This window comes from Moschus berezovskii, chromosome X, assembly GCF_049115385.1.
Source record: "Moschus berezovskii isolate FMDL1 chromosome X, NW_MosBer_1.0, whole genome shotgun sequence".
NCBI classification, from domain to species: Eukaryota; Metazoa; Chordata; class Mammalia; order Artiodactyla; family Moschidae; genus Moschus; species Moschus berezovskii.
Window position 1 is genome coordinate 108,664,890 of NC_142488.1, and position 13,627 is coordinate 108,678,516.

Here is a 13,627-nt window from a genome sequence, read left to right on the forward strand (position 1 = left end):
AGGTGACAATATACAACCTTGACGTACACCTTTTCCTATTTGGAACCAGTCTGTTGTTCCATGACTGGTTCTAACTGTTGCTTCCTGACCTGCATACAGGTTTCTCAAGAGGCAGGTCAGGTGGTCTGGGATTCCCATCTCTTTCAGAATGTTCCACAGTTTATTGTGATCCACACAGTCAAAGGCTTTGGCATAGTCAATAAAGCAGAAATAGATGTTTTTCTGAAACTCTCTTGCTTTCTCCATGATCCAGCGGATGTTGGCAATTTGATCTCTGGTGCCTCTGCCTTTTCTAAAACCTGCTTGAACATCTGGGAGTTCACGGTTTACATACTGCTGAAGCCTGGCTTGGAGAATTTTGAGCATGACTTTACTAGCGTGTGAGATGAGTGCAATTGTGCGGTAGTTTGAGCATTCTTTGGCATTGCCTTTCTTTGGGATTGGAATGAAGACTGACCTTTTCCAGTCCTGTGGCCACTGCTGAGTTTTCCAAATCTGCTGGCATATTGAGTGCAGCACTTTCACAGCAACATCTTTCAAGACTTGAAATAGCTCAACTGGAATTCCATCACCTCCACTAGCTTTGTTCGTAGTGATGCTTTCTAAGGCCCACTTGACTTCACATTCCAAGATGTCTGGCTCTAGGTCAGTGATCACATTATCGTGACTATCTTGGTCGTGAAGATCTTTTTTGTACAGTTCTTCTGTGTATTCCTGCCACCTCTTCTTAATATCTTCTGCTTCTGTTAGGTCCATACCATTTCTGTCCTTTATCGAGCCCATCTTTGCATGAAATTTTCCCTTGGAATCTCTAATTTTCTTGAAGAGGTCTCTTGTTTTTCCTATTCTGTTGTTTTCCTCTATTTCTTTGCATTGATCACTGAGGAAGTCTTTCTTATCTCTCCTTGCTATTCTTTGGAACTCTGCATTCAGATGCTTATATCTTTCCTTTTCTCCTTTGCTTTTCGCCTCTCTTCTTTTTACAGCTATTTGTAAGGCCTCCTCAGACAGCCATTTCGCTCTTTTGCATTTCTTTTCCATGGGGATGGTCTTGGTCCCTGTGTCCTGTACAATGTCACGAACCTCCGTCCAGAGTTCATCAGGCACTCTATCAATCAGATCTAGTCCCTTAAATCTATTTCTCACTTCCACTGCATAATCATAAGGGATTTGATTGAGGTCATATCTGAATGGTCTAGTGGTTTTCCCTACTTTCTTCAATTTAAGTCTGAACTTCGCAATAAGGAGTTCATGATCTGAGCCACAGTCAGCTCCTGGTCTTGTTTTCGCTAACTGTATACAGCTTCTCCATCTTTGGCTGCAAAGAATATAATCAATCTGATTTCGGTGTTGACCATCTGGTGATGTCCATGTGTAGAGTCTTCTCTTGTGTTGTTGGAAGAGGGTGTTTGCTATGACCAGTGCATTCTCTTGACAAAACTCTATTAGCCTTTTTCCTGCTTCATTCCGTGCTCCAAGGCCAAATTTGCCAGTTACTCCAGGTGTTTCTTGACTTCCTACTTTTGCATTCCAGTCCCCTAGAATGAAAAGGACATCTTTTTTGGGTGTTAGTTCTAAAAGGTCTTGTAGGTCTTCATAGAACCGATTAACTTCGGCTTCTTCAGCAGTACTGGTTGGGGCATAGGCCTGGATTACTGTAATATTGAATGGTTTGCCTTGGAAACGAACAGAAATCATCCTGTCATTTTTAAGATTGCATCCAAGTACTGCATTTCGGACTCTTTTGTTGACCATGATGGCTACTCCATTTCTTCTAAGGGATTCCTGCCCACAGTAGTAGATATAATGGTCATCCGAGTTAAATTCACCCATTCCAGTCCATTTTAATTCAATGATTCCTAGAATGTCGACGTTCACTCTTGCCATCTCCTGTTTGACCACTTCCAATTTGCCTTGATTCATGGACCTAACATTCCAGGTTCCTATGCAATATTGCTCTTTACAGCACCGGACCTTGTTTCTATCATTGGTCACAACCACAACTGGGTATTGGTTTTGCTTTTGCTCCATCCCTTTATTCCTTCTATAGTTATTTCTCCACTGAGCTCCAGTAACATACTGAGCACCTACCGACCTGGGGAATTCCTCATTCAGTATCCTATCATTTTGCCCTTTGTTACTGTTCATGGGGTTCTCAAGGCAAGTATACTGAAGTGGTTTGCCATTCCCTTCTCCAGGGGACCACATTCGGCTGTGGTCCATGTGATTAGATCAGCTAGTTTCCTGTGATTATGATTTCAGTTTGTCTGCCCTCTGGTGCCCCCTAGCAATACCTACCGTCTTATTTGGGTTTCTCTTACCTTGGTCGTGGAAAATCTCTTCACAGCCGCTCCAGCAAAGTGCAGCCGCTGTACCTTACCTTGGACGAGGGGTATCTCCTCAAGGCCACCCCTCCTGACCTTGAACGCGGAGTAGCTCCTCTCGGCCCTCCTGCGCCCGCGCAGCCACCGCCTGTTGGACGTGGGGGAGCTCCTCTCGGCCGCGGGCCCTGGCCTCAGGCGTGGGGTAGCTCCTCATGGCCGCACCTCTTTGCGTGGTTCGTTGCGCCGGGGCCGGCGTCTCTCGCGTCGCGTCTGCGCCGCCGGGGCCGGCGTCTCTCGCGTCGTGTCTGCGCCGCCAGGGCCGGCGTCTAAACCCAAGGTGAAATACTCCAAGACACATATTAATCAAATTAACAAAGATCAAACACAAAGAACAAATATTAAAAGCAGCAAGGGAAAAGCAGCAAATAACACACAAGGGGATTCCCATAAGGATAACAGCCGATCTTTCAACAGAAACTCTTAAGGCCAGGAGGGAATGGCAAGATATACTTAAAGTGATAAAAGAAAATAACCTACAGCTCAGATTACTGTACCCAGCAAGGATCTCATTCAAATATGAAGGAGAAATCAAAAACTTTACAGACAAGCAAAAGCTGAGAGAATTCAGCATCACCAAACCAGCTCTCCAACAAATGCTAAAGGATCTTCTCTAGACAGGAAACACAGAAAGGGTGTATAAACTTGAACCCAAAGCAATAAAGAAAATGGCTACGGGATCATACTTATCAATAATTACCTTAAACGTAAATGGGTTGAATGCCCCAACCAAAAGACAAAGGCTGGCTGAATGTGTACAAAAACAAGACCCCTATATATGTTGTCTACAAGAGACCCACCTCAAAACGAGGGACACATACAGACTGAAAGTGAAGGGCTGGAAAAAGATATTCCATGCAAATAGAGACCAAAAGAAAGCAGGAGTAGCAATACTCATATCAGATAAAATAGACTTTAAAACAAAGGCTGTGAAAAGACACAAAGAAGGAAACTATATAATGATCAAAGGATCAATCCAAGAAGAAGATATAACAATTATAAATATTTATGCACCCAACATAGGAGCACCGCAATATATAAGACAATTACTAACAAGTATGAAAGGGGAAATTAACAACAACGCCATAATAGTAGACGATTTTATTTTTTTATTTTTTTTTAATTTTTTTGCTTTTTCCAGTTTCACAAGCATTCTCTTTTAATCACCTGACCTCATGTGTTTTCCAAAACTAAACAAAGAGAAACAGAATTACAAGATCCAATCACAGTCCAAAGAGCTTTTACTCAGAACATGAAATGATTTGTTTTTTACATATGTAATAAACAGAGGGAGAAAAGAATGAAATACATCTTGCTTGTATTTGTATAGCATTGTTGGTGACAGGATGAGTGTTCTAAATATACTGTAACATTACAGTCATTAGTAGGAAACCAGAAAAAAAAAAATCAGTGGAAAAGAGAAGATAGCTTTAGTTAGATCTTAGAAAGTATTATTATAAGTTCTTCCCTGATGGCTCAAAGGTAAAGAAACTCTGCAACACAGAAGATGCGGGTTCAATCCCTGAGTTGGGAAGATCCCCTGCAAGAGGGCATGACAACCCACTCCAGCATTCTTGCCTGGAGAATCCCATGGACAGAGGAGCCTCGCAGGCTTTGGTTCATAGGATCACAAAGAATTGGACATGGCTGAAGCGACTGAGCATGCACGCACATAAGTATTGCCAGGTAGGGACATACCCAAGGAGGAAAGGAAGCAAAGCAAAATAATCCAAAGAGCTCAGAAGCCACTAAAGGTGTCAGCCTTTGCCAGGTGGGACGCCATAATAGTAGACGATTTTAATACCACACTTACATCTATGGATAGATCAAATAAACAGAAAATTAACAAGGAAACACAAACATTAAATGATACAATAGAACAGTTAGACCTAATAGATCTCTACAGGACATTTCACCCCAAAACAATGAATTTCACCTTTTTCTCAAGCACACACGGAAACTTTTCCAGGATAGATCACATCCTGGGCCATAAATCTAGCCTTGGTAAATTCAGAAAACTTGAAATTATTCCAAGCATCTTTTCTGACCACAATGCAGTAAGATTAGATCTCAATTACAGGAGAAAAACCATTAAAAATGCCAACATATGGAGGCTGAACAACACGCTGCTGAATAATGAACAAATCATAGAAGAAATCAAAAGAGAAATCAAAATATGCATAGAAATGAATGAAAATGAAAACACAACAACCCAAAACCTCTGGGACACTGTAAAAGCAGTGCTAAGGGGGAAGTTCATAGCAATACAGGCACACCTCAAGAAACAAGAAAAAAGTCAACTAAACAACCTAACTCTACATCTAAAGAAACTAGAAAAGGAAGAAATGAAGAACCCCAGGGTCAGTAGAAGGAAAGAAATCGTAAAAATTAGGGCAGAGATAAATGCAAGAGAAACAAAAGAGACCATAGCAAAAATCAACAAAGCCAAAAGCTGGTTCTTTGAGAATGTAAACAAAATTGACAAACCACTAGCCAGACTCATCAAGAAACAAAGGGAGAAGAACCAAATCAATAAAATTAGAAATGAAAATGGAGAGATCACAACCGACAACACAGAAATACAAAGAATTATTAGAGAATACTATCAGCAATTATATGGCAATAAAATGAATAACTTGTAAGAAATGGACAAATTCCTAGAAAAGTACACCTTTCCAAAACTGAACCAGGAAGAAATAGAAAATCTGAACAGACCCATCACAAGCACGGAACAAGAGGAACTAATTGGAAATCTTCCAGCAAACAAAAGCCCAGGTCCAGATGGCTTCACAGCTGAATTCTACCAAAAATTTAGAGAAGAGCTAACACCTATTCTACTCAAACTCTTCCAGAAAATTGCTGAGGAAGGAAAACTTCCAAACTCATTCTATGAGGCTACCATCACCCTAATCCCAAAACCTGGTAGTTCAGTTCAGTTCAGTTCAGTCGCTCAGTCGTGTCCGACTCTTCGCGACCCCATGAATCACAGCACGCCAGGCCTCCCTGTCCATCACCAACTCCCGGAGTTCACTCAAACTCACGTCCACAGAGTCGGTGATGCCATCCAGCCATCTCTTTCTCTGTCGTCCCCTTCTCCTTCCACCCCCAACCTTTCCTAGCATCAGAGTCTTTTCCAGTGAGTAAACTCGTCGCATGAGGTGGCCAAAGTATTGCAGTTTCAGTTTTAGCATCAGTCTTTCCAATGAGCACCCAGGATTGATCTCCTTTAGAATGGACTGGTTGGATCTCCTTGCAGTCCAAGGGACTCTCAAGAGTCTTCTCCAGCACCACAGTTCAAAAGCATCAATTCTTCGATGATCAGCTTTCTTCACAGTCCAACTCTCACATCCATACATGACCACGGGAGAAACCATAGCCTTGACTAGACGGACCTTTGTTGGCAAAGTAATGTCTCTGCTTTTTAATATACTATCAAGGTTGGTCATAACTTTCCTTCCAAGGAGTAAGCGTCTTTTAATTTCATGGCTGCAATCAGCATCTGCAGTGATTTTGGAGCCCAAAAAAATAAAGTCTGACACTGTTTCCACTGTTTCCCCATCTATTTCCCATGAAGTGATGGGACCAGATGCCATGATCTTTGTTTTCTGAATGTTGAGCTTCAAGCCAACCTTTTCACTCTTCTCTTTCACTTTCATCAAGAGGTTTTTGAGTTCCTCTTCACTTTCTGCCATAAGGGTAGTATCATCTGCATATCTGAGGTAAAGATCCCACAAAAAAAGAAAACTACAGGCCAATATCACTGATGAACATAGATGCAAAAATCCTTAACAAAATTCTAGCAATCAGAATCCAACAACATATTAAGAAGATCATACATCATGACCAAGTGGGCTTTATCCCAGGAATGCAAGGATTCTTCAATATCCGCAAAACAATCAACGTAATACACCACATTAACAAACTGAAAAATAAAAATCATATGATTATCTCAATAGATGCAGAGAAAGCCTTCGACAAAATTCAACATCCATTTATGATAAAAAACCCTCCAGAAAGTGGGAATAGAAGGGACATACCTCAACATAATAAAAGCTATATATGACAAACTCACAGCAAACATTATCCTCAATGGTGAAAAACTGAAAGCATTTCCTCTAAGGTCAGGAACAAAACAAGGGTGCCCACTCTCACCACTACTATTCAACATAGTTCTGGAAGTTTTGGCTATAGCAATCAGAGCAGAAAAAGACATCAAAGGAATCCAAATTGGAAAAGAAGAAGTAAAATTTTCACTGTTCGCTGATGACATGATCCTCTACACAGAAAACCCTAAAGACTCTACCAGAAAACTACTAGAGCTAATCAATGAATACAGTAAAGTTACAGGATATAAAATCAACACACAGAAATCCCTTGCATTCTTCTACACTAATAATGAGAAAATAGAGAAATTAAGGAAATTATTCCATTCACTGTTGCAACAAAAAGAATTAAATACTTAGGAATATATCTACCTAAGGAAACAAAAGACTTGTGCATAGAAAACTATAAAACACTAGTGAAAGTAATCAAAGACTACACTAATATATGGAGAAATATACCATGTTCGTGGATTGGAAGAATAAATATTGTAAAAATGAGTATACTACCCAAAGTAATTTATACATTAAATGTAATCCCTATCAAGCTATCAACGATATTTTTCACAGAACTAGAACAAATAATCTCACAATTTGTATGGAAATACAAAAAGCCTCGAATAGCCAAAGCAATCTTGAGGAAGAAGAATGGAACTGGGGGAATTAACCTGCAGGATTTCAGGCTCTACTACAAAGCCACAGTCATCAAGACAGTATGGCACTGGCATAAAGGCAGAAATATAGATCAATGGAACAAAATAGAAAGCCCAGAGATAAATCCACGCACCTATGATTGCAGCCATGAAATTAAAAGACGCTTACTCCTTGGAAGGAAAGTTATGACCAACCAAATAGCATACTAAAAAGCAGAGACATTACTTTGCCAACCAAGGTCCGCTTAGTCAAGGCTATGGTTTTTCCAGTGGTCATGTATGGATGTGAGAGTTGGACTGTGAAGAAAGCTGAGCGCCGAAGAATTGATGCTTTTGAACTGTGGTGCTGGAGAAGACTCTTGAGAGTCCCTTATACTGCAAGGAGATCCAACCAGTCCATTCTAAAGAAGATCAATCCTGGGTGTTCATTGGAAGGACTGATGCTAAAGCTGAAACTGCAATACTTTGGCCACCTCATGCGACGAGTTGACTCACTGGAAAAGACTCTGATGCTGGGAAAGGTTGGGGGTGGGAGGAGACGGGGACGACAGAGAATGAGATGGCTGGATGGCATCACCGAGTCTATGGACATGAGTTTGAGTGAACTCCGGGAGTTGGTGATGGACAGGAGGCCTGGCGTGCTGTCATTCATGGGGTTGCAGAGAGTCGGACACAACTGAGTGACTGGATTGAACTGAACTGAACTGATGGACACCTTATCTTTGACAAAGGAGGCAAGAATATAAAATGGAGAAAAGACAGGCTCTTTAACAAGTGGTGCTGGGAAAACTGGTCAGCCACTTGTAAAAGAATGAAACTAGAACACTTCCTAACACCATACACCAAAATAAACTCAAAATGGATTAGAGAGCTAAATGTAAGACCAGATTCTATAAAACTCCTAGAGGAGAACGTAGGCAAAACACTCTCTGACATAAATCACAGCAGGATCCTCCAAGACCCACCTCCCAGAATATTGGAAATAAAAGCAAAAATAAACAAATGGGACCTAATTAAAATCAAAAGCTTCTGCACAGCAAAGGAAACTATAAGCAAGGTGAAAAGACAGCCTTCAGAATGGGAGAAAATAATAGCAAATGAAGCAACTGATAAAAGATTAATCTCCAAAATATACAAGCAGCTCCTTCAGCTCAATTCCAGAAAAATGACCCAATCAAAAAATGGGCCAAAGAACTAAACAGACATTTCTCCAAAGAAGACATAAAGATGGCTAACAAACATGTGAAAAAATGCTCAACATCCCTCATAATCAGAGAAATGCAAATCAAAACCACAATGAGATACCATTTCACACCAGTCAGAATGGCTGCTATCCAAAAGTCTACATGCAATAAATGCTGGAGAGGGTGTGGAGAGAAGGGAACCCTCTTACACTGTTGGTGGGAATGCAAACTAGTACAGCCACTATGGAGAACAGTGTGGAGATTCCTCAAAAAACTGGAAATAGACCTGCCATATGATCCAGCAATCGCACTCCTGGGCATACACACCGAGGAAACCAGATTTGAAAGAGACACATGTACTCCAATGTTCATTGCAGCACTGTTTATAATAGCCAGGACATGGAAGCAACCTAGATGTCCATCTGCAGATGAATGGATAAGAAAGCTTTGGTACATATACACAATGCACATTAAAAAGAATGCATTTGAGTCAGTTCTAATGAGGTGGATGAAACTGGAGCTTATTATTCAGAGTGAAGTAAGCCAGAAAGAAAAACACCAATACAGTATACTAACGCATATATATGGAATTTAGAAAGATGCAAATGATAACCCTGTATATGAGACAGCAAAAGAGACACAGATGTATAGAATAGTCTTTGGGACTCTGTGGGAGAGGGTGAGGGTGGGATGATTTGGGAGAATGGCATTGAAACATGCATGTTGTCATATGTGAAACGAATCACCAGTTCAGGGTCGATGCATGTTACAGGATGCTCGGGGCTGGTGTGCGGGGATGACCCAGAGGGAGGATAAGGGGAGGAGGGAGGTGGGAGGGGGGTTCGGGAGGGGGAACTCATGTGCACCCAGGGCGGATTCCTGTCAATGTATGGCAAAACCAACCAATATAATATTGTAAAATAATTAGCCTCCAATAAAAATAAATAAATTAAATTAAATTAAATTCCGAGGGGACATCCCTGGGGACCCAGGGGCTAAGACTCGGTGCTCCCAAGGCAGGGGGCCCAGGTTCAATCCCCGGTCAGGGAACTAGATCCTGCATGCCACAACTGAAAGAAACCACGTTCTACAACTAAGACCCAGTGCAGCCAAATAAATAAATACATATTTTTTAAAACTAAAATAAATAAATAAATAAAAATAAAAAATAAGAATTAAAACAAAAGAAAAAGAATATTGCAGAAAATGCTGTTTTCAAGCAAGCCTTCTCTGAATGGAGTGTTATGCTACATTGTGCCAAAATGCTGGGAGAAACAATTAACAAATCATTGCAAAATGTAGATATTTTCGTGTATTCTTGCTCAGCAATTCCATTACTGCAATGGGTAAAAACGAAAGAATAAGATGTTATAAATTCGAGGAAAGGAATGCTTATGCCATCCTGTGGCAGCTGGCCTGGAAGATTAGGCCATTCTTAGGCTGTAATTGGATAATGCTGGCTTGGGTGATTTGAAGTAGAAGGCTAATCTAGGGAGTTTACAGTGACAACAAAACAGTTAGATTGCTGGCATGGTAACAGGAAAAGAAAAAAACAAAATGTAATGAGAGACTGGAATAGTCCACTTGCTTGTGTCTTATGCCAGTGGCAGGTATAATTTACTATACATTGGTTTGCAAGCATGCTCATATTTAATATACATATTGTATGTTTGCAAGGATAAAAACCTTAGCACAGATGATGAATGAATATATGACTACATGCATATTGTGTGTGAAGGCTAATTTTAAACATAAATCAGAGTTCTGAGATGTAAGCTATGTGAACAACCCACGAGTGGGTACATTATCTTTAATGGATAAGGAGGATTGCCATAATCATAATTCATAATCCTATGACTGAGATGAAAATAAGTCATATGCTAGTTGCTAGAAGACCAAAAAGGAAAAAAAAAGAACATGCATCAAACAATGCAATGTTAAATATATAGGTTTTCAAGTAAGTACACTTCTCTTTTAAAAAATTTTTGATTTAGCAGAAGATGATGTCATGCTGTTAGATGCTTGGGAACAGATTTTTATTTGGATTGGAAAAGATGCCAATGAAGTTGAGAAAGCGGAATCTTTGAAGTCTGCCAAAATATACCTTGAGACTGACCCTTCTGGAAGAGACAAGAGGACACCAATTGTCATCATAAAACAGGGTCATGAGCCACATACTTTCACAGGCTGGTTCCTGGGCTGGGATTCCAGCAGGTGGTAAACTGATTTTTATAGGAAAAAAAACAAATATAATGGGGCAGCTGTCCCATTAGTGTTTTAGGGGGAAGGAGGAGCTTGTTTCGGAGAAGGCAATGGCAAGCCACTCCAGTACTCTTGCCTAGAAAATCTCATGGATGGAGGAGCCTGGTGGGCTGCTGTCCGTGGGGTCGCTAAGGGTCGGACACGACTGAGCGACTTCACTTTCACTTTCCACTTTCACACATTGGAGAAGGAAATGGCAACCCACTCCAGTGTTCTTGCCTGGAGAATCCCAGGGACAGGGGAGCCTGGTGGGCTTCCATCTATGGGGTCACACAGAGTCGGACACGACTGAAGTGACTTAGCAGTAGCAGCCCAAAGTTTAAAAGATAACTTTATATCAGCATTTCCCAAAAATGGATATGGAAATTACCCAAAATGGGCCCCTCAAAAAGACCAGACAGAACAGGGTCCACCATGGACCTCTAAACACCTTTTCGATTCACCTAGAGGAAAAGTAGTCTCTGCCAACATCCTCCACCTCCTACAGGAATTGCCTTTAGGTCAGAAAGTGCTATGAACAAATGTTCATAACCTTTGAATATAGTTTTTCAGCTTCTAGAAAATTATTCTGCAGAATCCTGTAAGAGTATGAAGATGAATGTACAAGGATATTCATTGCACTATTGTTCATGATTTATGCAATAACTAAAAGTTGATACCAATCCAAATGTTCAACCATAGAGACATATTTAAATAAATCATTACATGCACACAACAAAATGCAATATGTGTGTGTGAATGTGTGTGTTAATGACGTATTCATCAGTACCACTATGGGAAGATGTACACGGATATTAAGCAAAAAAAAGTATTCTGTAAAATGCTGTGTTGCCCACTGCTATATATAAACATAGATAACTAATAAGGACCTACTGTATAGCATGGGAAACTTTACTCAATACTCTGTAATGAACTATACGGGAAAAGAATCTAAAAAAAGAGTACATATATGTATATGTATAACTGAAAGAGAAGAGGAACTACAGAGCCTCTTGATGAGGGTGAAAGAGGAGAGTGAAAAGCTGTTTTGAAACTCAACATTAAACAAACCAAGATCATGGCATCCAGTCCCATCACTTTATGGCAAATAGAAGGAGAAAAACTGGAAGCAGTGACAGGTTTTAGTTTCTTAGGCTTCAAAATCACTGTGGACTGTGACTACAACCATGAAATTCAAAGATGCTTGCTCCTTGGAAGGAAAGTTATGACAAACCTAAACAGCATATAAAAAGCAGAGACATCACTTTGCCAACAAAGGTCTGTATGGTCAAAGCTATGGTTTTTCCAGTAGTCATATACGGATGTAAGAGTTGGACCATAAAGAACGCTGAGCACCGAAAAATAGATGTTTTCGAACTGTTGTGTTGAACAAGACTCTTGAGAGTCCCCTGGACTGCAAGATCAAACCAGTCAGTCCTAAAGGAAATTGGTCCTGAATATTCATTGGAAGGACTGATGCTGAAGCTGAAACTCCAATACTTTGGCCACCTGATGTGAAGAGCTGACTGACTGGAAAAGACACTGATGCTGGGAAAGATTGAGGGCAGGAACAGAAGGGGACAACAGAGACGAGATGGTTGGATGGCATGATCAACTTAATGGACATGGGTCTGAGCAAACTCTGGAGACAGTAAAGGATAGGGAAGCCTGGCATACTGCAGTTCATGGAGTTGCAAAGAGTCGGACTGATTCACTTTGCTCTATACCTGAAACTAACACAATATTGTAAATCAACTATACTCCAATAAAACATTTTTTAAATGCTATGTTGAATATGATCCATTTTCACAGTTGGTATCAGTATGCCAGGAAAAAAAAAATTAGAGGAATAAGCTGTAAACTAGTGACAGTGGAAGCTAAAGAAGACTTTCACTTTTCAGTTTATGTATTTCTATAGCATTTGAATCTCATATAGTATACATATATTAATTTCATAATGAGAAAAAATGATTTTTAAATTATTTTTTAAGACACTGAGATTTTGCACACACACAAATACACATACACACACACACAGAAACTGAGCATTTTGACTGACTTAGGTCAAACTGATAAAAAATAGATGTAGAAACAAGCTAGGCTATACAGACTTGATTTTTCTCTTTAAGATAGTGATATGCACTAAATTGTGTCGTGTCAAAACTAATATTTTGAAGCCCTAATCCCCAGTAATTCAGAATGAGACTGTGTTTTGAGATAGGGCCTTTAAAGAGCTAATTAAGTTAAAATGAGGTCATTAGGGTAGGCCATAATCCTGTGTAACTGGTGTCTTTATTAGAAGAGATTAGCACACAGACACAGAATGACCATATTAAGATACAGCCAGAAGGTGGCAGGAAAAGAAGGGGGTGACAGAGGATGAGATGGTTGGATGGTATCACTGACTCAATGGACATGAGTTGTAGCAAGCTCCGGGAGATGGTGAAGGACAGGGAAGCCTGGCGTGCTGCAGTCCATGGGGTTGCAAAGAGTCAGACGTTACTTAGCAACTAACAACAACAGAAGATGGCTATGCACAAGCCAAGAAGAGATGCTCAGAAGAAACCAATCCTGCTGACCCTTGATCTTGAAATTCTTGATCTTCCAGATTTGTGAGAAAATAAATTCCTATTGTTTAAAATACCACCCAATAAGTCATATTTTGTTGTGGCAGCTCCAGCTAATTAATACAGATGGTAAACTCATAAGGAAAATTATAAAACCACTATAGATTAATATTTTAAATTTTACTTTATAACAACATGGATGACCTTTGAAAACATGCTAAGTGAAATAAGTCAGTCACAAAAAACCACATACCATATATGATTCCATTTATATGAAATGTCCAGATTAGGAAAATCAATACAGATAGAAAGAGATAAGTGACTGCCTAGGCCTGAGAGTCTTGGAGGGAAATTAGAAATGACTACCAATGGCCACAAAGTTTCTTCTGAGAATGTAGAATGTGTCCTAAAATGAATTGTGGTACTGGGTGTAGATCTCTGTGAACATACTAAACCTACTAAAGTGTACACTTTAAATGGGTGAATTGTAATGTGAATTAT

The 13,627-nt window shown here is 40.1% G+C and overlaps 1 long non-coding RNA gene across 1 annotated transcript in view; it reads right to left on the bottom strand.

Annotated features, from left to right (window-relative positions):
* Positions 1-13,627, bottom strand: part of LOC148773424 (uncharacterized) — a 102,348-nt gene that overhangs the window by 22,455 nt on the left and 66,266 nt on the right. The gene's annotated exons all lie outside the window — the stretch shown is intronic.